This window comes from Daphnia pulicaria, chromosome 6 (assembly GCF_021234035.1).
Source record: "Daphnia pulicaria isolate SC F1-1A chromosome 6, SC_F0-13Bv2, whole genome shotgun sequence".
NCBI lineage: Eukaryota > Metazoa > Arthropoda > Branchiopoda > Diplostraca > Daphniidae > Daphnia > Daphnia pulicaria.
Window position 1 is genome coordinate 17,158,627 of NC_060918.1, and position 26,517 is coordinate 17,185,143.

Here is a 26,517-nt window from a genome sequence, read left to right on the forward strand (position 1 = left end):
CTACTACTCATCATGAACTAATAGTTTCGTCATATGCTATTAATCGTGGCGGGACTCGAACCCGCAATTTTCGGATAACTACTTTCATAGAAGTCCGACGCCTTATCCATTAGGCCACACGACCTACACTTAAAGAAAGTGCTAGGATTTTGCATCTCTCATTTAACCTGCTCTTCAGTAAGGTCAAACGGAAATATTGGTGAACCAATAAATATTATTACTAGATTGTCTGAAAAATCGGGGCAGTTGTGGCCGAGTGGTTAAGGCGATAGACTTGAAATCTATTCCTCTCTTAGGGCGTAGGTTCGAACCCTACCAACTGCGGTGAATTGCCATTTGTTTCACATGCTAGTATTTTCTAGTGGAACAACTCATTTTCAATCGTTTACTAGTATCTCAAATTTACGCATGATTACAAATATTAACTGTGCAGTCATGGGTATCCTAGGTCCCGGGATCTATCTCGGAACCGTGGAGCCATGACCTGTTACTTGGCGTTTCCAGAAACGTGTCTATTTTTCAGAACCAGTGCCGAAATGCATTATGGCGGTCTTTGAGTGTAGTTTACAAACACAAAATGTAGTCAGAGCCAAATTATAGGATGAAAGAATGTGTACCCATTTTGTTTACGAAGAATAGAAAAACGTCCGTACTTCCGTCCGTAAAAGATCTATAAGCAATCGTAAAATTTAAAAATGAACTCGAACGGAAAACTATTGCAATACCAATTATAAAGCCCGGTTAGCTCAGACGGTAGAGCGCGGGACTTTTAATCCTGAGGTCAAGGGTTCAAGTCCCTTATCGGGCGGCTAGTCTTTTGATTTTAGTTAGTATTGTTGGTTTTCCACCATTTATTATCAAGTTAATATCGTTTGAAATCATTCACCATTATGGGCAGAATTCATAGATGTTCATAGACGACAACACGAGTTCTCATGGTGTTTCTTTACGTTAATTCCTACGATGTAGAGAAAGTGCGAACCAAAAGGAAGTACATTCGGATATAGGTCGTGGAACATACACAAATAATGAAATGAGATAGTGAGAAAGAGTATCCCTCATTGTGAGAGTAGAAAGCCTTGATATTTGATACAACTAATTGCAATAGTAAATGTATGTCCAGTTATAGAACTCGAAAGCTGTAAATAGAGTTTGTAGTTAAGATTATTCAAAAAACATGGTTTTCAAGATTGAGACGATGTCCACAGACGGTAATCGCTGTATGTTTATATAACATGGGACGTTTGGCTATCTTCTAGGAAAAAGCTTTGCAATATAACGTCATTCCTCGAATAGGAGATTCAACATAACTCAGCCTTTGTGGCCTAATGCATAAGGCACCGGCCTCCTAAGCCGGGGATTGCGAGTTCGAGTCTCGCCAGAGGTAGCGAGCAACCGAAACTATAATTATCGAAAATCGTCGTTAAATTGGCAATTACTTGTCTTTTGTTTTACTGTTTTCAAGCAAAAATTTTCATTGGTCCAAGTGTTGGGAAATCGCTGAAATGGCATGCTTAAACTTGGAAACCTTTGCCAGTGACAATTACTTGGCAGCGGAACTTATTCTGCTGTTTTACAGGTGAACTCTGACTCTCTCATCCTTCTCTGCCGTCTTCACTGGTTCCTGGAGCAACAACGCGCTGAATTCAAGACGCTGGTCATGATGGTAAGGTGCATTCTCGGCAACGTGTACTTGTTGTCTCTCATCTACTTTTAGAAACTATCTAAACCTGGCCTACGATCACAGACCTCGACTTCGATGGACCTGACTGTTCTTACCACTCGTACGGACCATTGTTGAGAGCATGCCTTATCCAGGGTCACCCCGTTGCTTAGTTTGTCTTGTCTTGTCCAGGGCCATCACATATGCTAAAGACCTAAAGACCTTTCGTTCTTCTCTCACTGTGTACTCCCCTACTGATTTTAAACTTGGATGTTCTCCCAAAAAATGACTAGAAATAACTTCTGGCGTCACTTGATCAAATGTTGTGTAGTTACATTTACCAATAAAATGCCACAAAACGCAGATAGTAGGATTCGAACCTACGCTCCAAGATGGAAACTGATTTCGAGTCAGTCGCTTTAACCACTCGGCCATATCTGCATTCACTATTTTAGCAAAATATTTCGTATCTATCAGTACCTTTTTAGAGTGGAAAATATTTAATGAAAGAATTATAGTGGCCCGTAAGAGGATCGAACTCATGACCTCCGCGTTATTAGCACGGCGCTCTAACCAACTGAGCTAACAGGCCAATAAATTCTTAATATATTAATAAAAGGTTGATTCATCATCAGTTAGGTATACTCTGTGTGTCTTTAGAGAGAATGATTTAAGGTATCTACCAAGCAAGGCTATATCAGCAGCCACTTTCAATCGTCACTGTGAAGGCAATGCAAGCCAGTGATATTCATTGAGTGTTCGAGATATATTTGTAGTTTTATTGATCTAACATGATTCCCCATGGTTTGTGGTTAACTACTACTCATCATGAACTAATAGTTTCGTCATATGCTATTAATCGTGGCGGGACTCGAACCCGCAATTTTCGGATAACTACTTTCATAGAAGTCCGACGCCTTATCCATTACGCCACACGACCTACACTTAAAGAAAGTGCTAGGATTTTGCATCTCTCATTTAACCTGCTCTTCAGTAAGGTCAAACGGAAATATTGGTGAACCAATAAATATTATTACTAGATTGTCTGAAAAATCGGGGCAGTTGTGGCCGAGTGGTTAAGGCGATAGACTTGAAATCTATTCCTCTCTGAGGGCGTAGGTTTGAACCCTACCAACTGCGGTGAATTGCCATTTGTTTCACATGCTAGTATTTTCTAGTGGAACAACTCATTTTCAATCGTTTACTAGTATCTCAAATTTACGCATGATTACAAATATTAACTGTGCAGTCATGGGTATCCTAGGTCCCGGGATCTATCTCGGAACCGTGGAGCCATGACCTGTTACTTGGCGTTTCCAGAAACGTGTCTATTTTTCAGAACCAGTGCCGAAATGCATTATGGCGGTCTTTGAGTGTAGTTTACAAACACAAAATGTAGTCAGAGCCAAATTATAGGATGAAAGAATGTGTACCCATTTTGTTTACGAAGAATAGAAAAACGTCCGTACTTCCGTCCGTAAAAGATCTATAAGCAATCGTAAAATTTAAAAATGAACTCGAACGGAAAACTATTGCAATACCAATTATAAAGCCCGGTTAGCTCAGACGGTAGAGCGCGGGACTTTTAATCCTGAGGTCAAGGGTTCAAGTCCCTTATCGGGCGGCTAGTCTTTTGATTTTAGTTAGTATTGTTGGTTTTCCACCATTTATTATCAAGTTAATATCGTTTGAAATCATTCACCATTATGGGCAGAATTCATAGATGTTCATAGACGACAACACGAGTTCTCATGGTGTTTCTTTACGTTAATTCCTACGATGTAGAGAAAGTGCGAACCAAAAGGAAGTACATTCGGATATAGGTCGTGGAACATACACAAATAATGAAATGAGATAGTGAGAAAGAGTATCCCTCATTGTGAGAGTAGAAAGCCTTGATATTTGATACAACTAATTGCAATAGTAAATGTATGTCCAGTTATAGAACTCGAAAGCTGTAAATAGAGTTTGTAGTTAAGATTATTCAAAAAACATGGTTTTCAAGATTGAGACGATGTCCACAGACGGTAATCGCTGTATGTTTATATAACATGGGACGTTTGGCTATCTTCTAGGAAAAAGCTTTGCAATATAACGTCATTCCTCGAATAGGAGATTCAACATAACTCAGCCTTTGTGGCCTAATGCATAAGGCACCGGCCTCCTAAGCCGGGGATTGCGAGTTCGAGTCTCGCCAGAGGTAGCGAGCAACCGAAACTATAATTATCGAAAATCGTCGTTAAATTGGCAATTACTTGTCTTTTGTTTTACTGTTTTCAAGCAAAAATTTTCATTGGTCCAAGTGTTGGGAAATCGCTGAAATGGCATGCTTAAACTTGGAAACCTTTGCCAGTGACAATTACTTGGCAGCGGAACTTATTCTGCTGTTTTACAGGTGAACTCTGACTCTCTCATCCTTCTCTGCCGTCTTCACTGGTTCCTGGAGCAACAACGCGCTGAATTCAAGACGCTGGTCATGATGGTAAGGTGCATTCTCGGCAACGTGTACTTGTTGTCTCTCATCTACTTTTAGAAACTATCTAAACCTGGCCTACGATCACAGACCTCGACTTCGATGGACCTGACTGTTCTTACCACTCGTACGGACCATTGTTGAGAGCATGCCTTATCCAGGGTCACCCCGTTGCTTAGTTTGTCTTGTCTTGTCCAGGGCCATCACATATGCTAAAGACCTAAAGACCTTTCGTTCTTCTCTCACTGTGTACTCCCCTACTGATTTTAAACTTGGATGTTCTCCCAAAAAATGACTAGAAATAACTTCTGGCGTCACTTGATCAAATGTTGTGTAGTTACATTTACCAATAAAATGCCACAAAACGCAGATAGTAGGATTCGAACCTACGCTCCAAGATGGAAACTGATTTCGAGTCAGTCGCCTTAACCACTCGGCCATATCTGCATTCACTATTTTAGCAAAATATTTCGAATCTATCAGTACCTTTTTAGAGTGGAAAATATTTAATGAAAGAATTATAGTGGCCCGTAAGAGGATCGAACTCATGACCTCCGCGTTATTAGCACGGCGCTCTAACCAACTGAGCTAACAGGCCAATAAATTCTTAATATATTAATAAAAGGTTCATTCATCATCAGTTAGGTATACTCTGTGTGTCTTTAGAGAGAATGATTTAAGGTATCTACCAAGCAAGGCTATATCAGCAGCCAATTTCAATCGTCACTGTGAAGGCGACATAATATATTTGTAGTTTTATTGATCTGACATGATTCCCCATGGTTTGTGGTTAACTACTACTCATCATGAACTAATAGTTTCGTCATATGCTATTAATCGTGGCGGGACTCGAACCCGCAATTTTCGGATAACTACTTTCATAGAAGTCCGACGCCTTATCCATTAGGCCACACGACCTACACTTAAAGAAAGTGCTAGGATTTTGCATCTCTCATTTAACCTGCTCTTCAGTAAGATCAAACGGAAATATTGGTGAACCAATAAATATTATTACTAGATTGTCTGAAAAATCGGGGCAGTTGTGGCCGAGTGGTTAAGGCGATAGACTTGAAATCTGTTCCTCTCTGAGGGCGTAGGTTCGAACCATACCAACTGCGGTGAATTGCCATTTGTTTCACATGCTAGTATTTTCTAGTGGAACAACTCATTTTCAATCGTTTACTAGTATCTCAAATTTACGCATGATTACAAATATTAACTGTGCAGTCATGGGTATCCTAGGTCCCGGGATCTATCTCGGAACCGTGGAGCCATGACCTGTTACTTGGCGTTTCCAGAAACGTGTCTATTTTTCAGAACCAGTGCCGAAATGCATTATGGCGGTCTTTGAGTGTAGTTTACAAACACAAAATGTAGTCAGAGACAAATTATAGGATGAAAGAATGTGTACCCATTTTGTTTACGAAGAATAGAAAAACGTCCGTACTTCCGTCCGTAAAAGATCTATAAGCAATCGTAAAATTTAAAAATGAACTCGAACGGAAAACTATTGCAATACCAATTATTAAGCCCGGTTAGCTCAGACGGTAAAGCGCGGGACTTTTAATCCTGAGGTCAAGGGTTCAAGTCCATTATCGGGCTGCTAGTCTTTTGATTTTAGTTAGTATTGTTGGTTTTCCACCATTTATTATCAAGTTAATATCGTTTGAAATCATTCACCATTATGGGCAGAATTCATAGATGTTCATAGACGACAACACGAGTTCTCATGGTGTTTCTTTACGTTAATTCCTACGATGTAGAGAAAGTGCGAACCAAAAGGAAGTACATTCGGATATAGGTCGTGGAACATACACAAATAATGAAATGAGATAGTGAGAAAGAGTATCCCTCATTGTGAGAGTAGAAAGCCTTGATATTTGATACAACTAATTGCAATAGTAAATGTATGTCCAGTTATAGAACTCGAAAGCTGTAAATAGAGTTTGTAGTTAAGATTATTCAAAAAACATGGTTTTCAAGATTGAGACGATGTCCACAGACGGTAATCGCTATATGTTTATATAACATGGGACGTTTGGCTATCTTCTAGGAAAAAGCTTTGCAATATAACGTCATTCCTCGAATAGGAGATTCAACATAACTCAGCCTTTGTGGCCTAATGCATAAGGCACCGGCCTCCTAAGCCGGGGATTGCGAGTTCGAGTCTCGCCAGAGGTAGCGAGCAACCGAAACTATAATTATCGAAAATCGTCGTTAAATTGGCAATTACTTGTCTTTTGTTTTACTGTTTTCAAGCAAAAATTTTCATTGGTCCAAGTGTTGGGAAATCGCTGAAATGGCATGCTTAAACTTGGAAACCTTTGCCAGTGACAATTACTTGGCAGCGGAACTTATTCTGCTGTTTTACAGGTGAACTCTGACTCTCTCATCCTTCTCTGCCGTCTTCACTGGTTCCTGGAGCAACAACGCGCTGAATTCAAGACGCTGGTCATGATGGTAAGGTGCATTCTCGGCAACGTGTACTTGTTGTCTCTCATCTACTTTTAGAAACTATCTAAACCTGGCCTACGATCACAGACCTCGACTTCGATGGACCTGACTGTTCTTACCACTCGTACGGACCATTGTTGAGAGCATGCCTTATCCAGGGTCACCCCGTTGCTTAGTTTGTCTTGTCTTGTCCAGGGCCATCACATATGCTAAAGACCTAAAGACCTTTCGTTCTTCTCTCACTGTGTACTCCCCTACTGATTTTAAACTTGGATGTTCTCCCAAAAAATGACTAGAAATAACTTCTGGCGTCACTTGATCAAATGTTGTGTAGTTACATTTACCAATAAAATGCCACAAAACGCAGATAGTAGGATTCGAACCTACGCTCCAAGATGGAAACTGATTTCGAGTCAGTCACCTTAACCACTCGGCCATATCTGCATTCACTATTTTAGCAAAATATTTCGAATCTATCAGTATCTTTTTAGAGTGGAAAATATTTAATGAAAGAATTATAGTGGCCCGTAAGAGGATCGAACTCATGACCTCCGCGTTATTAGCACGGCGCTCTAACCAACTGAGCTAACAGGCCAATAAATTATTAATATATTAATAAAAGGTTCATTCATCATCAGTTAGGTATACTCTGTGTGTCTTTAGAGAGAATGATTTAAGGTATCTACCAAGCAAGGCTATATCAGCAGCCAATTTCAATCGTCACTGTGAAGGCAATGCAAGCCAGTGATATTCATTGAGTGTTCGAGATATATTTGTAGTTTTATTGATCTGACATGATTCCCCATGGTTTGTGGTTAACTACTACTCATCATGAACTAATAGTTTCGTCATATGCTATTAATCGTGGCGGGACTCGAACCCGCAATTTTCGGATAACTACTTTCATAGAAGTCCGACGCCTTATCCATTAGGCCACACGACCTACACTTAAAGAAATTGCTAGGATTTTGCATCTCTCATTTAACCTGCTCTTCAGTAAGGTCAAACGGAAATATTGGTGAACCAATAAATATTATTACTAGATTGTCTGAAAAATCGGGGTAGTTGTGGCCGAGTGGTTAAGGCGATAGATTTGAAATCTGTTCCTCTCTGAGGGCGTAGGTTCGAACCCTACCAACTGCGGTGAATTGCCATTTGTTTCACATGCTAGTATTTTCTAGTGGAACAACTCATTTTCAATCGTTTACTAGTATCTCAAATTTACGCATGATTACAAATATTAACTGTGCAGTCATGGGTATCCTAGGTCCCGGGATCTATCTCGGAACCGTGGAGCCATGACCTGTTACTTGGCGTTTCCAGAAACGTGTCTATTTTTCAGAACCAGTGCCGAAATGCATTATGGCGGTCTTTGAGTGTAGTTTACAAACACAAAATGTAGTCAGAGACAAATTATAGGATGAAAGAATGTGTACCCATTTTGTTTACGAAGAATAGAAAAACGTCCGTACTTCCGTCCGTAAAAGATCTATAAGCAATCGTAAAATTTAAAAATGAACTCGAACGGAAAACTATTGCAATACAAATTATTAAGCCCGGTTAGCTCAGACGGTAGAGCGCGGGACTTTTAATCCTGAGGTCAAGGGTTCAAGTCCCTTATCGGGCGGCTAGTCTTTTGATTTTAGTTAGTATTGTTGGTTTTCCACCATTTATTATCAAGTTAATATCGTTTGAAATCATTCACCATTATGGGCAGAATTCATAGATGTTCATAGACGACAACACGAGTTCTCATGGTGTTTCTTTACGTTAATTCCTACGATGTAGAGAAAGTGCGAACCAAAAGGAAGTACATTCGGATATAGGTCGTGGAACATACACAAATAATGAAATGAGATAGTGAGAAAGAGTATCCCTCATTGTGAGAGTAGAAAGCCTTGATATTTGATACAACTAATTGCAATAGTAAATGTATGTCCAGTTATAGAACTCGAAAGCTGTAAATAGAGTTTGTAGTTAAGATTATTCAAAAAACATGGTTTTCAAGATTGAGACGATGTCCACAGACGGTAATCGCTGTATGTTTATATAACATGGGACGTTTGGCTATCTTCTAGGAAAAAGCTTTGCAATATAACGTCATTCCTCGAATAGGAGATTCAACATAACTCAGCCTTTGTGGCCTAATGCATAAGGCACCGGCCTCCTAAGCCGGGGATTGCGAGTTCGAGTCTCGCCAGAGGTAGCGAGCAACCGAAACTATAATTATCGAAAATCGTCGTTAAATTGGCAATTACTTGTCTTTTGTTTTACTGTTTTCAAGCAAAAATTTTCATTGGTCCAAGTGTTGGGAAATCGCTGAAATGGCATGCTTAAACTTGGAAACCTTTGCCAGTGACAATTACTTGGCAGCGGAACTTATTCTGCTGTTTTACAGGTGAACTCTGACTCTCTCATCCTTCTCTGCCGTCTTCACTGGTTCCTGGAGCAACAACGCGCTGAATTCAAGACGCTGGTCATGATGGTAAGGTGCATTCTCGGCAACGTGTACTTGTTGTCTCTCATCTACTTTTAGAAACTATCTAAACCTGGCCTACGATCACAGACCTCGACTTCGATGGACCTGACTGTTCTTACCACTCGTACGGACCATTGTTGAGAGCATGCCTTATCCAGGGTCACCCCGTTGCTTAGTTTGTCTTGTCTTGTCCAGGGCCATCACATATGCTAAAGACCTAAAGACCTTTCGTTCTTCTCTCACTGTGTACTCCCCTACTGATTTTAAACTTGGATGTTCTCCCAAAAAATGACTAGAAATAACTTCTGGCGTCACTTGATCAAATGTTGTGTAGTTACATTTACCAATAAAATGCCACAAAACGCAGAGAGTAGGATTCGAACCTACGCTCCAAGATGGAAACTGATTTCCAGTCAGTCGCCTTAACCACTCGGCCATATCTGCATTTACTATTTTAGCAAAATATTTCGTATCTATCAGTACCTTTTTAGAGTGGAAAATATTTAATGAAAGAATTATAGTGGCCCGTAAGAGGATCGAACTCATGACCTCCGCGTTATTAGCACGGCGCTCTAACCAACTGAGCTAACAGGCCAATAAATTATTAATATATTAATAAAAGGTTCATTCATCATCAGTTAGGTATACTCTGTGTGTCTTTAGAGAGAATGATTTAAGGTATCTACCAAGCAAGGCTATATCAGCAGCCAATTTCAATCGTCACTGTGAAGGCAATGCAAGCCAGTGATATTCATTGAGTGTTCGAGATATATTTGTAGTTTTATTGATCTGACATGATTCCGCATGGTTTGTGGTTAACTACTACTCATCATGAACTAATAGTTTCGTCATATGCTATTAATCGTGGCGGGACTCGAACCCGCAATTTTCGGATAACTACTTTCATAGAAGTCCGACGCCTTATCCATTACGCCACACGACCTACATTTAAAGAAAGTGCTAGGATTTTGCATCTCTCATTTAACCTGCTCTTCAGTAAGGTCAAACGGAAATATTGGTGAACCAATAAATATTATTACTAGATTGTCTGAAAAATCGGGGCAGTTGTGGCCGAGTGGTTAAGGCGATAGACTTGAAATCTATTCCTCTCTGAGGGCGTAGGTTCGAACCCTACCAACTGCGGTGAATTGCCATTTGTTTCACATGCTAGTATTTTCTAGTGGAACAACTCATTTTCAATCGTTTACTAGTATCTCAAATTTACGCATGATTACAAATATTAACTGTGCAGTCATGGGTATCCTAGGTCCCGGGATCTATCTCGGAACCGTGGAGCCATGACCTGTTACTTGGCGTTTCCAGAAACGTGTCTATTTTTCAGAACCAGTGCCGAAATGCATTATGGCGGTCTTTGAGTGTAGTTTACAAACACAAAATGTAGTCAGAGCCAAATTATAGGATGAAAGAATGTGTACCCATTTTGTTTACGAAGAATAGAAAAACGTCCGTACTTCCGTCCGTAAAAGATCTATAAGCAATCGTAAAATTTAAAAATGAACTCGAACGGAAAACTATTGCAATACCAATTATAAAGCCCGGTTAGCTCAGACGGTAGAGCGCGGGACTTTTAATCCTGAGGTCAAGGGTTCAAGTCCCTTATCGGGCGGCTAGTCTTTTGATTTTAGTTAGTATTGTTGGTTTTCCACCATTTATTATCAAGTTAATATCGTTTGAAATCATTCACCATTATGGGCAGAATTCATAGATGTTCATAGACGACAACACGAGTTCTCATGGTGTTTCTTTACGTTAATTCCTACGATGTAGAGAAAGTGCGAACCAAAAGGAAGTACATTCGGATATAGGTCGTGGAACATACACAAATAATGAAATGAGATAGTGAGAAAGAGTATCCCTCATTGTGAGAGTAGAAAGCCTTGATATTTGATACAACTAATTGCAATAGTAAATGTATGTCCAGTTATAGAACTCGAAAGCTGTAAATAGAGTTTGTAGTTAAGATTATTCAAAAAACATGGTTTTCAAGATTGAGACGATGTCCACAGACGGTAATCGCTGTATGTTTATATAACATGGGACGTTTGGCTATCTTCTAGGAAAAAGCTTTGCAATATAACGTCATTCCTCGAATAGGAGATTCAACATAACTCAGCCTTTGTGGCCTAATGGATAAGGCACCGGCCTCCTAAGCCGGCGATTGCGAGTTCGAGTCTCGCCAGAGGTAGCGAGCAACCGAAACTATAATTATCGAAAATCGTCGTTAAATTGGCAATTACTTGTCTTTTGTTTTACTGTTTTCAAGCAAACATTTTCATTGGTCCAAGTGTTGGGAAATCGCTGAAATGGCATGCTTAAACTTGGAAACCTTTGCCAGTGACAATTACTTGGCAGCGGAACTTATTCTGCTGTTTTACAGGTGAACTCTGACTCTCTCATCCTTCTCTGCCGTCTTCACTGGTTCCTGGAGCAACAACGCGCTGAATTCAAGACGCTGGTCATGATGGTAAGGTGCATTCTCGGCAACGTGTACTTGTTGTCTCTCATCTACTTTTAGAAACTATCTAAACCTGGCCTACGATCACAGACCTCGACTTCGATGGACCTGACTGTTCTTACCACTCGTACGGACCATTGTTGAGAGCATGCCTTATCCAGGGTCACCCCGTTGCTTAGTTTGTCTTGTCTTGTCCAGGGCCATCACATATGCTAAAGACCTAAAGACCTTTCGTTCTTCTCTCACTGTGTACTCCCCTACTGATTTTAAACTTGGATGTTCTCCCAAAAAATGACTAGAAATAACTTCTGGCGTCACTTGATCAAATGTGGTGTAGTTACATTTACCAATAAAATGGCACAAAACGCAGATAGTAGGATTCGAACCTACGCTCCAAGATGGAAACTGATTTCGAGTCAGTCGCCTTAACCACTCGGCCATATCTGCATTCACTAGTTTAGCAAAATATTTCGAATATATCAGTACCTTTTTTAAGAGTGGAAAATATGTAATGAAAGAATTATAGTGGCCCGTAAGAGGATCGAACTCATGACCTCCGCGTTATTAGCACGGCGCTCTAACCAACTGAGCTAACAGGCCAATAAATTCTTAATATATTAATAAAAGGTTCATTCATCATCAGTTAGGTATACTCTGTGTGTCTTTAGAGAGAATGATTTAAGGTATCTACCAAGCAAGGCTATATCAGCAGCCAATTTCAATCGTCACTGTGAAGGCAATGCAAGCCAGTGATATTCATTGAGTGTTCGAGATATATTTGTAGTTTTATTGATCTGACATGATTCCCCATGGTTTGTGGTTAACTACTACTCATCATGAACTAATAGTTTCGTCATATGCTATTAATCGTGGCGGGACTCAAACCCTCAATTTTCGGATAACTACTTTCATAGAAGTCCGACGCCTTATCCATTAGGCCACACGACCTACACTTAAAGAAAGTGCTAGGATTTTGCATCTCTCATTTAACCTGCTCTTCAGTAAGGTCAAATGGAAATATTAGTGAACCAATAAATATTATCACTAGATTGTCTGAAAAATCGGGGCAGTTGTGGCCGAGTGGTTAAGGCGATAGACTTGAAATCTGTTCCTCTCTGAGGGCGTAGGTTCGAACCCTACCAACTGCGGTGAATTGCCATTTGTTTCACATGCTAGTATTTTCTAGTGGAACAACTCATTTTCAATCGTTTACTAGTATCTCAAATTTACGCATGATTACAAATATTAACTGTGCAGTCATGGGTATCCTAGGTCCCGGGATCTATCTCGGAACCGTGGAGCCATGACCTGTTACTTGGCGTTTCCAGAAACGTGTCTATTTTTCAGAACCAGTGCCGAAATGCATTATGGCGGTCTTTGAGTGTAGTTTACAAACACAAAATGTAGTCAGAGACAAATTATAGGATGAAAGAATGTGTACCCATTTTGTTTACGAAGAATAGAAAAACGTCCGTACTTCCGTCCGTAAAAGATCTATAAGCAATCGTAAAATTTAAAAATGAACTCGAACGGAAAACTATTGCAATACCAATTATTTAGCCCGGTTAGCTCAGACGGTAGAGCGCGGGACTTTTAATCCTGAGGTCAAGGGTTCAAGTCCCTTATCGGGCGGCTAGTCTTCTGATTTTAGTTAGTATTGTTGGTTTTCCACCATTTATTATCAAGTTAATATCGTTTGAAATCATTCACCATTATGGGCAGAATTCATAGATGTTCATAGACGACAACACGAGTTCTCATGGTGTTTCTTTACGTTAATTCCTACGATGTAGAGAAAGTGCGAACCAAAAGGAAGTACATTCGGATATAGGTCGTGGAACATACACAAATAATGAAATGAGATAGTGAGAAAGAGTATCCCTCATTGTGAGAGTAGAAAGCCTTGATATTTGATACAACTAATTGCAATAGTAAATGTATGTCCAGTTATAGAACTCGAAAGCTGTAAATAGAGTTTGTAGTTAAGATTATTCAAAAAACATGGTTTTCAAGATTGAGACGATGTCCACAGACGGTAATCGCTGTATGTTTATATAACATGGGACGTTTGGCTATCTTCTAGGAAAAAGCTTTGCAATATAACGTCATTCCTCGAATAGGAGATTCAACATAACTCAGCCTTTGTGGCCTAATGCATAAGGCACCGGCCTCCTAAGCCGGGGATTGCGAGTTCGAGTCTCGCCAGAGGTAGCGAGCAACCGAAACTATAATTATCGAAAATCGTCGTTAAATTGGCAATTACTTGTCTTTTGTTTTACTGTTTTCAAGCAAAAATTTTCATTGGTCCAAGTGTTGGGAAATCGCTGAAATGGCATGCTTAAACTTGGAAACCTTTGCCAGTGACAATTACTTGGCAGCGGAACTTATTCTGCTGTTTTACAGGTGAACTCTGACTCTCTCATCCTTCTCTGCCGTCTTCACTGGTTCCTGGAGCAACAACGCGCTGAATTCAAGACGCTGGTCATGATGGTAAGGTGCATTCTCGGCAACGTGTACTTGTTGTCTCTCATCTACTTTTAGAAACTATCTAAACCTGGCCTACGATCACAGACCTCGACTTCGATGGACCTGACTGTTCTTACCACTCGTACGGACCATTGTTGAGAGCATGCCTTATCCAGGGTCACCCCGTTGCTTAGTTTGTCTTGTCTTGTCCAGGGCCATCACATATGCTAAAGACCTAAAGACCTTTCGTTCTTCTCTCACTGTGTACTCCCCTACTGATTTTAAACTTGGATGTTCTCCCAAAAAATGACTAGAAATAACTTCTGGCGTCACTTGATCAAATGTTGTGTAGTTACATTTACCAATAAAATGCCACAAAACGCAGAGAGTAGGATTCGAACCTACGCTCCAAGATGGAAACTAATTTCCAGTCAGTCGCCTTAACCACTCGGCCATATCTGCATTCACTATTTTAGCAAAATATTTCGTATCTATCAGTACCTTTTTAGAGTGGAAAATATTTAATGAAAGAATTATAGTGGCCCGTAAGAGGATCGAACTCATGACCTCCGCGTTATTAGCACGGCGCTCTAACCAACTGAGCTAACAGGCCAATAAATTCTTAATATATTAATAAAAGGTTCATTCATCATCAGTTAGGTATACTCTGTGTGTCTTTAGAGAGAATGATTTAAGGTATCTACCAAGCAAGGCTATATCAGCAGCCAATTTCAATCGTCACTGTGAAGGCAATGCAAGCCAGTGATATTCATTGAGTGTTCGAGATATATTTGTAGTTTTATTGATCTGACATGATTCCCCATGGTTTGTGGTTAACTACTACTCATCATGAACTAATAGTTTCGTCATATGCTATTAATCGTGGCGGGACTCGAACCCGCAATTTTCGGATAACTACTTTCATAGAAGTCCGACGCCTTATCCATTACGCCACACGACCTACATTTAAAGAAAGTGCTAGGATTTTGCATCTCTCATTTAACCTGCTCTTCAGTAAGGTCAAACGGAAATATTGGTGAACCAATAAATATTATTACTAGATTGTCTGAAAAATCGGGGCAGTTGTGGCCGAGTGGTTAAGGCGATAGACTTGAAATCTATTCCTCTCTTAGGGCGTAGGTTCGAACCCTACCAACTGCGGTGAATTGCCATTTGTTTCACATGCTAGTATTTTCTAGTGGAACAACTCATTTTCAATCGTTTACTAGTATCTCAAATTTACGCATGATTACAAATATTAACTGTGCAGTCATGGGTATCCTAGGTCCCGGGATCTATCTCGGAACCGTGGAGCCATGACCTGTTACTTGGCGTTTCCAGAAACGTGTCTATTTTTCAGAACCAGTGCCGAAATGCATTATGGCGGTCTTTGAGTGTAGTTTACAAACACAAAATGTAGTCAGAGCCAAATTATAGGATGAAAGAATGTGTACCCATTTTGTTTACGAAGAATAGAAAAACGTCCGTACTTCCGTCCGTAAAAGATCTATAAGCAATCGTAAAATTTAAAAATGAACTCGAACGGAAAACTATTGCAATACCAATTATAAAGCCCGGTTAGCTCAGACGGTAGAGCGCGGGACTTTTAATCCTGAGGTCAAGGGTTCAAGTCCCTTATCGGGCGGCTAGTCTTTTGATTTTAGTTAGTATTGTTGGTTTTCCACCATTTATTATCAAGTTAATATCGTTTGAAATCATTCACCATTATGGGCAGAATTCATAGATGTTCATAGACGACAACACGAGTTCTCATGGTGTTTCTTTACGTTAATTCCTACGATGTAGAGAAAGTGCGAACCAAAAGGAAGTACATTCGGATATAGGTCGTGGAACATACACAAATAATGAAATGAGATAGTGAGAAAGAGTATCCCTCATTGTGAGAGTAGAAAGCCTTGATATTTGATACAACTAATTGCAATAGTAAATGTATGTCCAGTTATAGAACTCGAAAGCTGTAAATAGAGTTTGTAGTTAAGATTATTCAAAAAACATGGTTTTCAAGATTGAGACGATGTCCACAGACGGTAATCGCTGTATGTTTATACAACATGGGACGTTTGGCTATCTTCTAGGTAAAAGCTTTGCAATATAACGTCATTCCTCGAATAGGAGATTCAACATAACTCAGCCTTTGTGGCCTAATGGATAAGGCACCGGCCTCCTAAGCCGGGGATTGCGAGTTCGAGTCTCGCCAGAGGGTGCGAGCAACCGAAACTATAATTATCGAAAATCGTCGTTAAATTGGCAATTACTTGTCTTTTGTTTTACTGTTTTCAAGCAAAAATTTTCATTGGTCCAAGTGTTGGGAAATCGCTGAAATGGCATGCTTAAACTTGGAAACCTTTGCCAGTGACAATTACTTGGCAGCGGAACTTATTCTGCTGTTTTACAGGTGAACTCTGACTCTCTCATCCTTCTCTGCCGTCTTCACTGGTTCCTGGAGCAACAACGCGCTGAATTCAAGACGCTGGTCATGATGGTAAGGTGCATTCTCGGCAACGTGTACTTGTTGTCTCTCATCTACTTTTAGAAACTATCTAAACCTGGCCTACGATCACAGACCTCGACTTCGATGGACCTGACTGTTCTTACCACTCGTACGGACCATTGTTGAGAGCATGCCTTATCCAGGGTCACCCCGTTGCTTAGTTTGTCTTGTCTTGTCCAGGGCCATCACATATGCTAAAGACCTAAAGACCTTTCGTTCTTCTCTCACTGTGTACTCCCCTACTGATTTTAAACTTGGATGTTCTCCCAAAAAATGACTAGAAATAACTTCTGGCGTCACTTGATCAAATGTGGTGTAGTTACATTTACCAATAAAATGGCACAAAACGCAGATAGTAGGATTCGAACCTACGCTCCAAGATGGAAACTGATTTCGAGTCAGTCGCCTTAACCACTCGGCCATATCTGCATTCACTATTTTAGCAAAATATTTCGAATCTATCAGTACCTTTTTAGAGTGGAAAATATTTAATGAAAGAATTATAGTGGCACGTAAGAGGATCGAACTCATGACCTCCGCGTTATTAGCACGGCGCTCTAACCAACTGAGCTAACAGGCCAATAAATTCTTGATATATTAATAAAAGGTTCATTCATCATCAGTTAGGTATACTCTGTGTGTCTTTAGAGAGAATGATTTAAGGTATCTACCAAGCAAGGCTATATCAGCAGCCAATTTCAATCGTCACTGTGAAGGCAATGCAAGCCAGTGATATTCATTGAGTGTTCGAGATATATTTGTAGTTTTATCAGTGAGTCGTATCGCTTAGAAAAAAAACCAAAACTTTGTTTTTTTTTGTTTTTTTTCTAAAATTGAATCAATTTTGTTGCCAGACTTCGTTTTAAAAATTCAATGGTTGAACAATAGTTCCTTCTTTTGAAAAATAAAAATAAAAAAAAACCACGCCCCACGAAAAGCTTTGACCATCGGTAAAATAAAACAGCGAGTTGTTTGCTGTATTGTTCATTGTCCCGAAAACCACCCACTAAATTTCTGCTACGCTCTGGCTTTTAAAATAGGTTAGACATTCTGTTAGCTCTGTGTTTTCAGTTCACATTCTCTGTATTCTTGCGGTTAAGAGAAGTTAGTAAAAACGTTTGAGTCTTGTAATGTCATCTCCTAAAGAAAATCCCGTGTTTAAGTTTTTTGAAAAACGTGCAGAAAAGGATATTGTGTGTTTAGTTCCTGGTTGTAAAAAGCCCGGGCGTACTTCTTATCATGCCGGAAATTTACGAGCTCATTTGAAGGCAAAACACAGAGAGCAGTTTCAATTAATAGAACACTTAAGTAATACCAAAGCTGATTCCGAGAGTTCTGAAGAGAATCGTGATGTCACTTTCAACAATTCGCTAGCATCTGCCAGCAATAGTCTTGAAGCCAATGGTTCGTCTAACTCGTCATTGCAGCCTCCTACGAAGAAGCGTCGGTTGTCAATAGAAATTACTGAAAGGCAAGTTGTAGACGCGTGTGTAGAGATGGTAACTGTTAATGGGAGACCCTTTAAAGCGCTTAGTGATTCGGGCTTTCGAAAAATTCTAGATCCTATCCTTAAGGGTTTTGGGGGAACTTTTACTATTAGCCCAGAAAATATTCGCGACAAGGTGGAAGGAAAAGCTAAGGAAATACGCGACAAGATTAAAAAGGATGTGAAAAATCGATTTGTTTCTGTTAAAATGGATTGTGCGACTCGCTTGGACCGAGCTCTTTTAGGCATAAATCTCCAGTTTAACAAGAAAGGAAAAATTCAGCTCTACACTCTAGCAATCATAGAGATGAAACAAAGTCACACAGCTGTAAACTTTAAACAAAATTTGCTGGACGTTTTCGGTGTTTTTGGGATAAAGTTGTGGCAAGTGTATAGTCTAACAACCGATAACGGTGCCAATATGTTAAAAGCCAGTCGTATTTTGGCTCAAACTGATTCAGCAGAGAGTGACGAAGAAGAAGACAGTGATTATAATGACCGCTTGCTTGAAGAAGAATTAATTCGTCGAATGGAAGAGGGACAAAATGTGAGCGATGAAGGAGGAGAGGAGAGTGCGGAATTGCAAAATATGTTGCAAGGTGTGCGCTGTGCTGCCCACACTCTTCAGCTCGCTATTCTTGACGCATTGGCTGAGCCTGGTATAGCAGTTATTGCCAAGGCAAGAGCTGTTTGCAAGACCTTAAGGAGTCAAACGTTTATGGCAGCAATAAGGCTGGCAGGTCAAAAGAAGCCAATAATCGACTGCCTCACTCGTTGGTGTTCAACATGTTTGATGTTAGAAAGGCTTATTGAGTTGAAGGAATTTATTGCTGAACTGACAAATGAGGGTAAAAACCAAAACCTTAAACTCACAGAACAGGATTGGTCAAGAATTGAAGATATTATAAAAATATTAAAACCGGCTCGTATCTTGACTACCGTTTTGCAATCAGAGCAACTCACAATCGGGGATTTTTATGGTTCGTGGCTCAAGTGTCAACTAGAAATTTCTAAATTCAACTCGAGTTTTGCTAAAAATTTACTAAAGCACATGAAAAAGAGGTTGGCAGTCCTTTTAACCAGCGAAGTTGTGTTGGCAGCTCTTTATCTTGATCCGAGGTAAACAATTTTTTTTTAATTTTTTTTATCGCTCATCAGCCACCATATTTTGTTTAGATATAATGTCATGCTCGAAGCTGATCAGTTAAAAGCAGCCCGGGAACATTTACTAAAGCTGTGGCGTTTAATTGAATCTAACCGAAGCGAACCTTCAACTAATACGTCCGCCAGGTTACCTCAACCGAACCTTCAGCCGATTGAAACCGGGGCAGCTTTAGAGAATGACGAGCTTCAAGAGATGCTTTTGGAGAAAGAAGCAGAACGACGTGAGAGAAGCACTGCTAATGAAAATGAATCCGTTATTGAAAAAATGATTCACGATTTCGTGAAAGACAAACTTGTTGACCGCTCAACTGATGTTCTAAAATACTGGGAGGACAATCGCTTGTTGAAACATCAGCTTTATGTGTTGGCTAAGGTTAAATTTTTAAATAATAAGATATTTGTTTCTATTTTCATCCAAAACTAACGCGTAAATAAGTTTAGGTTGCCCTTGCAGTGCCTTGCACACAAGTGAGTGTTGAACGGCTGTTTTCCGGTCTGAAATTCATTTTGTCGGTTTACCGCTCGAACTTAACTGAATCGATCCTTGAAGATATTTTAGTCGTAAGAGCAAATGCATTATTCACGGCCTAATATATTTAAAGTCTACTTGTTTTTTGTTTGTTGCTGTGTTTAAAAATCTAAACAGTACTAAAATAAAAAAACAATCAATCACCTGCGGCTAATATTTAACGCCCCCAATTAAAAAACCAACAAGGTCAAAAACTATGAAAAATCCAGATTTATTTTTTCAAGCGGCTGTTGCCCCCCATTCTTATTGTTGTTGTTTTCAGAAAATGATTTAAAAAAAGTACGGTGAAAACTAAGCGATACGACTCACTGAGTTTTATTGATCTGACATGATTCCCCATGGTTTGTGGTTAACTACTACTCATCATGAACTAATAGTTTCGTCATATGCTATTAATCGTGGCGGGACTCGAACCCGCAATTTTCGGATAACTACTTTCATAGAAGTCCGACGCCTTATCCATTAGGCCACACGACCTACACTTAAAGAAAGTGCTAGGATTTTGCATCTCTCATTTAACCTGCTCTTCAGTAAGGTCAAACGGAAATATTGGTGAACCAATAAATATTATTACTAGATTGTCTGAAAAATCGGGGCAGTTGTGGCCGAGTGGTTAAGGCGATAGACTTGAAATCTATTCCTCTCTGAGGGCGTAGGTTCGAACCCTACCAACTGCGGTGAATTGCCATTTGTTTCACATGCTAGTATTTTCTAGTGGAACAACTCATTTTCAATCGTTTACTAGTATCTCAAATTTACGCATGATTACAAATATTAACTGTGCAGTCATGGGTATCCTAGGTCCCGGGATCTATCTCGGAACCGTGGAGCCATGACCTGTTACTTGGCGTTTCCAGAAACGTGTCTATTTTTCAGAACCAGTGCCGAAATGCATTATGGCGGTCTTTGAGTGTAGTTTACAAACACAAAATGTAGTCAGAGACAAATTATAGGATGAAAGAATGTGTACCCATTTTGTTTACGAAGAATAGAAAAACGTCCGTACTTCCGTCCGTAAAAGATCTATAAGCAATCGTAAAATTTAAAAATGAACTCGAACGGAAAACTATTGCAATACCAATTATTAAGCCCGGTTAGCTCAGACGGTAGAGCGCGGGACTTTTAATCCTGAGGTCAAGGGTTCAAGTCCCTTATCGGGCGGCTAGTCTTCTGATTATAGTTAGTATTGTTGGTTTTCCACCATTTATTATCAAGTTAATATCGTTTGAAATCATTCACCATTATGGGCAGAATTCATAGATGTTCATAGACGACAACACGAGTTCTCATGGTGTTTCTTTACGTTAATTCCTACGATGTAGAGAAAGTGCGAACCAAAAGGAAGTACATTCGGATATAGGTCGTGGAACATACACAAATAATGAAATGAGATAGTGAGAAAGAGTATCCCTCATTGTGAGAGTAGAAAGCCTTGATATTTGATACAACTAATTGCAATAGTAAATGTATGTCCAGTTATAGAACTCGAAAGCTGTAAATAGAGTTTGTAGTTAAGATTATTCAAATAACATGGTTTTCAAGATTGAGACGATGTCCACAGACGGTAATCGCTGTATGTTTATATAACATGGGACGTTTGGCTATCTTCTAGGAAAAAGCTTTGCAATATAACGTCATTCCTCGAATAGGAGATTCATCATATCTCAGCCTTTGTGGCCTAATGGATAAGGCACCGGCCTCCTAAGCCGGGGATTGCGAGTTCGAGTCTCGCCAGAGGTAGCGAGCAACCGAAACTATAATTATCGAAAATCGTCGTTAAATTGGCAATTACTTGTCTTTTGTTTTACTGTTTTCAAGCAAAAATTTTCATTGGTCCAAGTGTTGGGAAATCGCTGAAATGGCATGCTTAAACTTGGAAACCTTTGCCAGTGACAATTACTTGGCAGCGGAACTTATTCTGCTGTTTTACAGGTGAACTCTGACTCTCTCATCCTTCTCTGCCGTCTTCACTGGTTCCTGGAGCAACAACGCGCTGAATTCAAGACGCTGGTCATGATGGTAAGGTGCATTCTCGGCAACGTGTACTTGTTGTCTCTCATCTACTTTTAGAAACTATCTAAACCTGGCCTACGATCACAGACCTCGACTTCGATGGACCTGACTGTTCTTACCACTCGTACGGACCATTGTTGAGAGCATGCCTTATCCAGGGTCACCCTGTTGCTTAGTTTGTCTTGTCTTGTCCAGGGCCATCACATATGCTAAAGACCTAAAGACCTTTCGTTCTTCTCTCACTGTGTACTCCCCTACTGATTTTAAACTTGGATGTTCTCCCAAAAAATGACTAGAAATAACTTCTGGCGTCACTTGATCAAATGTTGTGTAGTTACATTTACCAATAAAATGCCACAAAACGCAGATAGTAGGATTCGAACCTACGCTCCAAGATGGAAACTGATTTCCAGTCAGTCGCCTTAACCACTCGGCCATATCTCCATTCACTATTTTAGCAAAATATTTCGAATCTATCAGTACCTTTTTAGAGTGGAAAATATTTAATGAAAGAATTATAGTGGCCCGTAAGAGGATCGAACTCATGACCTCCGCGTTATTAGCACGGCGCTCTAACCAACTGAGCTAACAGGCCAATAAATTTTTAATATATTAATAAAAGGTTCATTCATCATCAGTTAGGTATACTCTGTGTGTCTTTAGAGAGAATGATTTAAGGTATCTACCAAGCAAGGCTATATCAGCAGCCAATTTCAATCGTCACTGTGAAGGCAATGCAAGCCAGTGATATTCATTGAGTGTTCGAGATATATTTGTAGTTTTATTGATCTGACATTATTCCCCATGGTTTGTGGTTAACTACTACTCATCATGAACTAATAGTTTCGTCATATGCTATTAATCGTGGCGGGACTCGAACCCACAATTTTCGGATAACTACTTTCATAGAAGTCCGACGCCTTATCCATTACGCCACACGACCTACACTTAAAGAAAGTGCTAGGATTTTGCATCTCTCATTTAACCTGCTCTTCAATAAGGTCAAACGAAAATATTGGTGAACCAATAAATATTATTACTAGATTGTCTGAAAAATCGGGGCAGTTGTGGCCGAGTGGTTAAGGCGATAGACTTGAAATCTATTCCTCTCTGAGGGCGTAGGTTCGAACCCTACCAACTGCGGTGAATTGCCATTTGTTTCACATGCTAGTATTTTCTAGTGGAACAACTCATTTTCAATCGTTTACTAGTATCTCAAATTTACGCATGATTACAAATATTAACTGTGCAGTCATGGGTATCCTAGGTCCCGGGATCTATCTCGGAACCGTGGAGCCATGACCTGTTACTTGGCGTTTCCAGAAACGTGTCTATTTTTCAGAACCAGTGCCGAAATGCATTATGGCGGTCTTTGAGTGTAGTTTACAAACACAAAATGTAGTCAGAGACAAATTATAGGATGAAAGAATGTGTACCCATTTTGTTTACGAAGAATAGAAAAACGTCCGTACTTCCGTCCGTAAAAGATCTATAAGCAATCGTAAAATTTAAAAATGAACTCGAACGGAAAACTATTGCAATACCAATTATAAAGCCCGGTTAGCTCAGACGGTAGAGCGCGGGACTTTTAATCCTGAGGTCAAGGGTTCAAGTCCCTTATCGGGCGGCTAGTCTTTTGATTTTAGTTAGTATTGTTGGTTTTCCACCATTTATTATCAAGTTAATATCGTTTGAAATCATTCACCATTATGGGCAGAATTCATAGATGTTCATAGACGACAACACGAGTTCTCATGGTGTTTCTTTACGTTAATTCCTACGATGTAGAGAAAGTGCGAACCAAAAGGAAGTACATTCGGATATAGGTCGTGGAACATACACAAATAATGAAATGAGATAGTGAGAAAGAGTATCCCTCATTGTGAGAGTAGAAAGCCTTGATATTTGATACAACTAATTGCAATAGTAAATGTATGTCCAGTTATAGAACTCGAAAGCTGTAAATAGAGTTTGTAGTTAAGATTATTCAAAAAAACATGGTTTTCAAGATTGAGACGATGTCCACAGACGGTAATCGCTGTATGTTTATATAACATGGGACGTTTGGCTATCTTCTAGGAAAAAGCTTTGCAATATAACGTCATTCCTCGAATAGGAGATTCAACATAACTCAGCCTTTGTGGCCTAATGGATAAGGCACCGGCCTCCTAAGCCGGGGATTGCGAGTTCGAGTCTCGCCAGAGGTATCGAGCAACCGAAACTATAATTATCGAAAATCGTCGTTAAATTGGCAATTACTTGTCTTTTGTTTTACTGTTTTCAAGCAAACATTTTCATTGGTCCAAGTGTTGGGAAATCGCTGAAATGGCATGCTTAAACTTGGAAACCTTTGCCAGTGACAATTACTTGGCAGCGGAACTTATTGTGCTGTTTTACAGGTGAACTCTGACTCTCTCATCCTTCTCTGCCGTCTTCACTGGTTCCTGGAGCAACAACGCGCTGAATTCAAGACGCTGGTCATGATGGTAAGGTGCATTCTCGGCAACGTGTACTTGTTGTCTCTCATCTACTTTTAGAAACTATCTAAACCTGGCCTACGATCACAGACCTCGACTTCGATGGACCTGACTGTTCTTACCACTCGTACGGACCATTGTTGAGAGCATGCCTTATCCAGGGTCACCCCGTTGCTTAGTTTGTCTTGTCTTGTCCAGGGCCATCACATATGCTAAAGACCTAAAGACCTTTCGTTCTTCTCTCACTGTGTACTCCCCTACTGATTTTAAACTTGGATGTTCTCCCAAAAAATGACTAGAAATAACTTCTGGCGTCACTTGATCAAATGTTGTGTAGTTACATTTACCAATAAAATGCCACAAAACGCAGATAGTGGGATTCGAACCTACGCTCCAAGATGGAAACTGATTTCGAGTCAGTCACCTTAACCACTCGGCCATATCTGCATTCACTAGTTTAGCAAAATATTTCGAATCTATCAGTACCTTTTTAGAGTGGAAAATATTTAATGAAAGAATTATAGTGGCCCGTAAGAGGATCGAACTCATGACCTCCACGTTATTAGCACGGCGCTCTAACCAACTGAGCTAACATGCCAATAAATTATTAATATATTAATAAAATGTTCATTCATCATCAGTTAGGTATACTCTGTGTGTCTTTAGAGAGAATGATTTAAGGTATCTACCAAGCAAGGCTATATCAGCAGCCAATTTCAATCGTCACTGTGAAGGCAATGCAAGCCAGTGATATTCATTGAGTGTTCGAGATATATTTGTAGTTTTATTGATCTGACATTATTCCCCATGCTTTGTGGTTAACTACTACTCATCATGAACTAATAGTTTCGTCATATGCTATTAATCGTGGCGGGACTCGAACCCGCAATTTTCGGATAACTACTTTCATAGAAGTCCGACGCCTTATCCATTAGGCCACACGACCTACACTTAAAGAAAGTGCTAGGATTTTGCATCTCTCATTTAACCTGCTCTTCAGTAAGGTCAAACGGAAATATTGGTGAACCAATAAATATTATTACTAGATTGTCTGAAAAATCGGGGTAGTTGTGCCCGAGTGGTTAAGGCGATAGATTTGAAATCTGTTCCTCTCTGAGGGCGTAGGTTCGAACCCTACCAACTGCGGTGAATTGCCATTTGTTTCACATGCTAGTATTTTCTAGTGGAACAACTCATTTTCAATCGTTTACTAGTATCTCAAATTTACGCATGATTACAAATATTAACTGTGCAGTCATGGGTATCCTAGGTCCCGGGATCTATCTCGGAACCGTGGAGCCATGACCTGTTACTTGGCGTTTCCAGAAACGTGTCTATTTTTCAGAACCAGTGCCGAAATGCATTATGGCGGTCTTTGAGTGTAGTTTACAAACACAAAATGTAGTCAGAGACAAATTATAGGATGAAAGAATGTGTACCCATTTTGTTTACGAAGAATAGAAAAACGTCCGTACTTCCGTCCGTAAAAGATCTATAAGCAATCGTAAAATTTAAAAATGAACTCGAACGGAAAACTATTGCAATACCAATTATAAAGCCCGGTTAGCTCAGACGGTAGAGCGCGGGACTTTTAATCCTGAGGTCAAGGGTTCAAGTCCCTTATCGGGCGGCTAGTCTTTTGATTTTAGTTAGTATTGTTGGTTTTCCACCATTTATTATCAAGTTAATATCGTTTGAAATCATTCACCATTATGGGCAGAATTCATAGATGTTCATAGACGACAACACGAGTTCTCATGGTGTTTCTTTACGTTAATTCCTACGATGTAGAGAAAGTGCGAACCAAAAGGAAGTACATTCGGATATAGGTCGTGGAACATACACAAATAATGAAATGAGATAGTGAGAAAGAGTATCCCTCATTGTGAGAGTAGAAAGCCTTGATATTTGATACAACTAATTGCAATAGTAAATGTATGTCCAGTTATAGAACTCGAAAGCTGTAAATAGAGTTTGTAGTTAAGATTATTCAAAAAACATGGTTTTCAAGATTGAGACGATGTCCACAGACGGTAATCGCTGTATGTTTATATAACATGGGACGTTTGGCTATCTTCTAGGAAAAAGCTTTGCAATATAACGTCATTCCTCGAATAGGAGATTCAACATAACTCAGCCTTTGTGGCCTAATGCATAAGGCACCGGCCTCCTAAGCCGGGGATTGCGAGTTCGAGTCTCGCCAGAGGTAGCGAGCAACCGAAACTATAATTATCGAAAATCGTCGTTAAATTGGCAATTACTTGTCTTTTGTTTTACTGTTTTCAAGCAAAAATTTTCATTGGTCCAAGTGTTGGGAAATCGCTG

The 26,517-nt window shown here is 39.8% G+C and overlaps 50 non-coding genes across 50 annotated transcripts; 29 read left to right on the top strand and 21 right to left on the bottom strand.

The window, feature by feature from the left end:
- Positions 1–40: 40 nt before the first annotated feature.
- Positions 41–124, bottom strand: Trnar-ucu. The gene is given in 2 exon segments: positions 41–76; positions 88–124. It is a non-coding gene; the product is annotated as a tRNA-Arg (tRNA).
- A 118-nt stretch (positions 125–242) lies between these two features.
- On the top strand, positions 243–324 carry Trnas-uga. Its single transcript has one exon. It is a non-coding gene; the product is annotated as a tRNA-Ser (tRNA).
- A 411-nt stretch (positions 325–735) lies between these two features.
- Positions 736–808, top strand: Trnak-uuu. Its single transcript has one exon. It is a non-coding gene; the product is annotated as a tRNA-Lys (tRNA).
- A 506-nt stretch (positions 809–1,314) lies between these two features.
- On the top strand, positions 1,315–1,387 carry Trnar-ccu. Its single transcript has one exon. It is a non-coding gene; the product is annotated as a tRNA-Arg (tRNA).
- Positions 1,388–2,022: 635 nt separating this feature from the next.
- On the bottom strand, positions 2,023–2,104 carry Trnas-cga. Its single transcript has one exon. It is a non-coding gene; the product is annotated as a tRNA-Ser (tRNA).
- A 77-nt stretch (positions 2,105–2,181) lies between these two features.
- On the bottom strand, positions 2,182–2,255 carry Trnai-aau. Its single transcript has one exon. It is a non-coding gene; the product is annotated as a tRNA-Ile (tRNA).
- Positions 2,256–2,721: 466 nt separating this feature from the next.
- On the top strand, positions 2,722–2,803 carry Trnas-uga. The gene has a single exon. It is a non-coding gene; the product is annotated as a tRNA-Ser (tRNA).
- Positions 2,804–3,214: 411 nt separating this feature from the next.
- On the top strand, positions 3,215–3,287 carry Trnak-uuu. The gene has a single exon. It is a non-coding gene; the product is annotated as a tRNA-Lys (tRNA).
- A 506-nt stretch (positions 3,288–3,793) lies between these two features.
- Trnar-ccu lies at positions 3,794–3,866 on the top strand. Its single transcript has one exon. It is a non-coding gene; the product is annotated as a tRNA-Arg (tRNA).
- A 635-nt stretch (positions 3,867–4,501) lies between these two features.
- Positions 4,502–4,583, bottom strand: Trnas-cga. Its single transcript has one exon. It is a non-coding gene; the product is annotated as a tRNA-Ser (tRNA).
- A 77-nt stretch (positions 4,584–4,660) lies between these two features.
- Positions 4,661–4,734, bottom strand: Trnai-aau. The gene has a single exon. It is a non-coding gene; the product is annotated as a tRNA-Ile (tRNA).
- Positions 4,735–4,970: 236 nt separating this feature from the next.
- On the bottom strand, positions 4,971–5,054 carry Trnar-ucu. The gene is given in 2 exon segments: positions 4,971–5,006; positions 5,018–5,054. It is a non-coding gene; the product is annotated as a tRNA-Arg (tRNA).
- Positions 5,055–5,172: 118 nt separating this feature from the next.
- On the top strand, positions 5,173–5,254 carry Trnas-uga. The gene has a single exon. It is a non-coding gene; the product is annotated as a tRNA-Ser (tRNA).
- A 990-nt stretch (positions 5,255–6,244) lies between these two features.
- On the top strand, positions 6,245–6,317 carry Trnar-ccu. Its single transcript has one exon. It is a non-coding gene; the product is annotated as a tRNA-Arg (tRNA).
- A 635-nt stretch (positions 6,318–6,952) lies between these two features.
- Trnas-cga lies at positions 6,953–7,034 on the bottom strand. Its single transcript has one exon. It is a non-coding gene; the product is annotated as a tRNA-Ser (tRNA).
- A 77-nt stretch (positions 7,035–7,111) lies between these two features.
- Trnai-aau lies at positions 7,112–7,185 on the bottom strand. Its single transcript has one exon. It is a non-coding gene; the product is annotated as a tRNA-Ile (tRNA).
- A 264-nt stretch (positions 7,186–7,449) lies between these two features.
- Trnar-ucu lies at positions 7,450–7,533 on the bottom strand. The gene is given in 2 exon segments: positions 7,450–7,485; positions 7,497–7,533. It is a non-coding gene; the product is annotated as a tRNA-Arg (tRNA).
- Positions 7,534–7,651: 118 nt separating this feature from the next.
- Trnas-uga lies at positions 7,652–7,733 on the top strand. Its single transcript has one exon. It is a non-coding gene; the product is annotated as a tRNA-Ser (tRNA).
- A 411-nt stretch (positions 7,734–8,144) lies between these two features.
- Positions 8,145–8,217, top strand: Trnak-uuu. The gene has a single exon. It is a non-coding gene; the product is annotated as a tRNA-Lys (tRNA).
- Positions 8,218–8,723: 506 nt separating this feature from the next.
- On the top strand, positions 8,724–8,796 carry Trnar-ccu. The gene has a single exon. It is a non-coding gene; the product is annotated as a tRNA-Arg (tRNA).
- Positions 8,797–9,431: 635 nt separating this feature from the next.
- Positions 9,432–9,513, bottom strand: Trnas-gga. Its single transcript has one exon. It is a non-coding gene; the product is annotated as a tRNA-Ser (tRNA).
- Positions 9,514–9,590: 77 nt separating this feature from the next.
- Trnai-aau lies at positions 9,591–9,664 on the bottom strand. Its single transcript has one exon. It is a non-coding gene; the product is annotated as a tRNA-Ile (tRNA).
- A 466-nt stretch (positions 9,665–10,130) lies between these two features.
- Positions 10,131–10,212, top strand: Trnas-uga. The gene has a single exon. It is a non-coding gene; the product is annotated as a tRNA-Ser (tRNA).
- A 411-nt stretch (positions 10,213–10,623) lies between these two features.
- On the top strand, positions 10,624–10,696 carry Trnak-uuu. The gene has a single exon. It is a non-coding gene; the product is annotated as a tRNA-Lys (tRNA).
- A 506-nt stretch (positions 10,697–11,202) lies between these two features.
- Trnar-ccu lies at positions 11,203–11,275 on the top strand. The gene has a single exon. It is a non-coding gene; the product is annotated as a tRNA-Arg (tRNA).
- Positions 11,276–11,910: 635 nt separating this feature from the next.
- Positions 11,911–11,992, bottom strand: Trnas-cga. Its single transcript has one exon. It is a non-coding gene; the product is annotated as a tRNA-Ser (tRNA).
- Positions 11,993–12,071: 79 nt separating this feature from the next.
- On the bottom strand, positions 12,072–12,145 carry Trnai-aau. The gene has a single exon. It is a non-coding gene; the product is annotated as a tRNA-Ile (tRNA).
- A 466-nt stretch (positions 12,146–12,611) lies between these two features.
- Trnas-uga lies at positions 12,612–12,693 on the top strand. The gene has a single exon. It is a non-coding gene; the product is annotated as a tRNA-Ser (tRNA).
- A 411-nt stretch (positions 12,694–13,104) lies between these two features.
- Positions 13,105–13,177, top strand: Trnak-uuu. The gene has a single exon. It is a non-coding gene; the product is annotated as a tRNA-Lys (tRNA).
- A 506-nt stretch (positions 13,178–13,683) lies between these two features.
- On the top strand, positions 13,684–13,756 carry Trnar-ccu. The gene has a single exon. It is a non-coding gene; the product is annotated as a tRNA-Arg (tRNA).
- A 635-nt stretch (positions 13,757–14,391) lies between these two features.
- Positions 14,392–14,473, bottom strand: Trnas-gga. The gene has a single exon. It is a non-coding gene; the product is annotated as a tRNA-Ser (tRNA).
- Positions 14,474–14,550: 77 nt separating this feature from the next.
- Trnai-aau lies at positions 14,551–14,624 on the bottom strand. Its single transcript has one exon. It is a non-coding gene; the product is annotated as a tRNA-Ile (tRNA).
- Positions 14,625–15,090: 466 nt separating this feature from the next.
- Positions 15,091–15,172, top strand: Trnas-uga. Its single transcript has one exon. It is a non-coding gene; the product is annotated as a tRNA-Ser (tRNA).
- Positions 15,173–15,583: 411 nt separating this feature from the next.
- Positions 15,584–15,656, top strand: Trnak-uuu. Its single transcript has one exon. It is a non-coding gene; the product is annotated as a tRNA-Lys (tRNA).
- Positions 15,657–16,162: 506 nt separating this feature from the next.
- On the top strand, positions 16,163–16,238 carry Trnar-ccu. The gene has a single exon. It is a non-coding gene; the product is annotated as a tRNA-Arg (tRNA).
- Positions 16,239–16,870: 632 nt separating this feature from the next.
- On the bottom strand, positions 16,871–16,952 carry Trnas-cga. The gene has a single exon. It is a non-coding gene; the product is annotated as a tRNA-Ser (tRNA).
- Positions 16,953–20,095: 3,143 nt separating this feature from the next.
- On the bottom strand, positions 20,096–20,179 carry Trnar-ucu. The gene is given in 2 exon segments: positions 20,096–20,131; positions 20,143–20,179. It is a non-coding gene; the product is annotated as a tRNA-Arg (tRNA).
- Positions 20,180–20,297: 118 nt separating this feature from the next.
- Positions 20,298–20,379, top strand: Trnas-uga. Its single transcript has one exon. It is a non-coding gene; the product is annotated as a tRNA-Ser (tRNA).
- A 411-nt stretch (positions 20,380–20,790) lies between these two features.
- Positions 20,791–20,863, top strand: Trnak-uuu. Its single transcript has one exon. It is a non-coding gene; the product is annotated as a tRNA-Lys (tRNA).
- A 506-nt stretch (positions 20,864–21,369) lies between these two features.
- Positions 21,370–21,442, top strand: Trnar-ccu. The gene has a single exon. It is a non-coding gene; the product is annotated as a tRNA-Arg (tRNA).
- A 635-nt stretch (positions 21,443–22,077) lies between these two features.
- Positions 22,078–22,159, bottom strand: Trnas-gga. The gene has a single exon. It is a non-coding gene; the product is annotated as a tRNA-Ser (tRNA).
- A 77-nt stretch (positions 22,160–22,236) lies between these two features.
- Trnai-aau lies at positions 22,237–22,310 on the bottom strand. The gene has a single exon. It is a non-coding gene; the product is annotated as a tRNA-Ile (tRNA).
- Positions 22,311–22,776: 466 nt separating this feature from the next.
- On the top strand, positions 22,777–22,858 carry Trnas-uga. Its single transcript has one exon. It is a non-coding gene; the product is annotated as a tRNA-Ser (tRNA).
- Positions 22,859–23,269: 411 nt separating this feature from the next.
- On the top strand, positions 23,270–23,342 carry Trnak-uuu. Its single transcript has one exon. It is a non-coding gene; the product is annotated as a tRNA-Lys (tRNA).
- A 507-nt stretch (positions 23,343–23,849) lies between these two features.
- On the top strand, positions 23,850–23,922 carry Trnar-ccu. Its single transcript has one exon. It is a non-coding gene; the product is annotated as a tRNA-Arg (tRNA).
- Positions 23,923–24,557: 635 nt separating this feature from the next.
- Trnas-cga lies at positions 24,558–24,639 on the bottom strand. Its single transcript has one exon. It is a non-coding gene; the product is annotated as a tRNA-Ser (tRNA).
- A 415-nt stretch (positions 24,640–25,054) lies between these two features.
- On the bottom strand, positions 25,055–25,138 carry Trnar-ucu. The gene is given in 2 exon segments: positions 25,055–25,090; positions 25,102–25,138. It is a non-coding gene; the product is annotated as a tRNA-Arg (tRNA).
- Positions 25,139–25,256: 118 nt separating this feature from the next.
- Trnas-uga lies at positions 25,257–25,338 on the top strand. Its single transcript has one exon. It is a non-coding gene; the product is annotated as a tRNA-Ser (tRNA).
- A 411-nt stretch (positions 25,339–25,749) lies between these two features.
- Trnak-uuu lies at positions 25,750–25,822 on the top strand. The gene has a single exon. It is a non-coding gene; the product is annotated as a tRNA-Lys (tRNA).
- A 506-nt stretch (positions 25,823–26,328) lies between these two features.
- Trnar-ccu lies at positions 26,329–26,401 on the top strand. Its single transcript has one exon. It is a non-coding gene; the product is annotated as a tRNA-Arg (tRNA).
- The last annotated feature ends 116 nt before the right edge of the window (positions 26,402–26,517 follow it).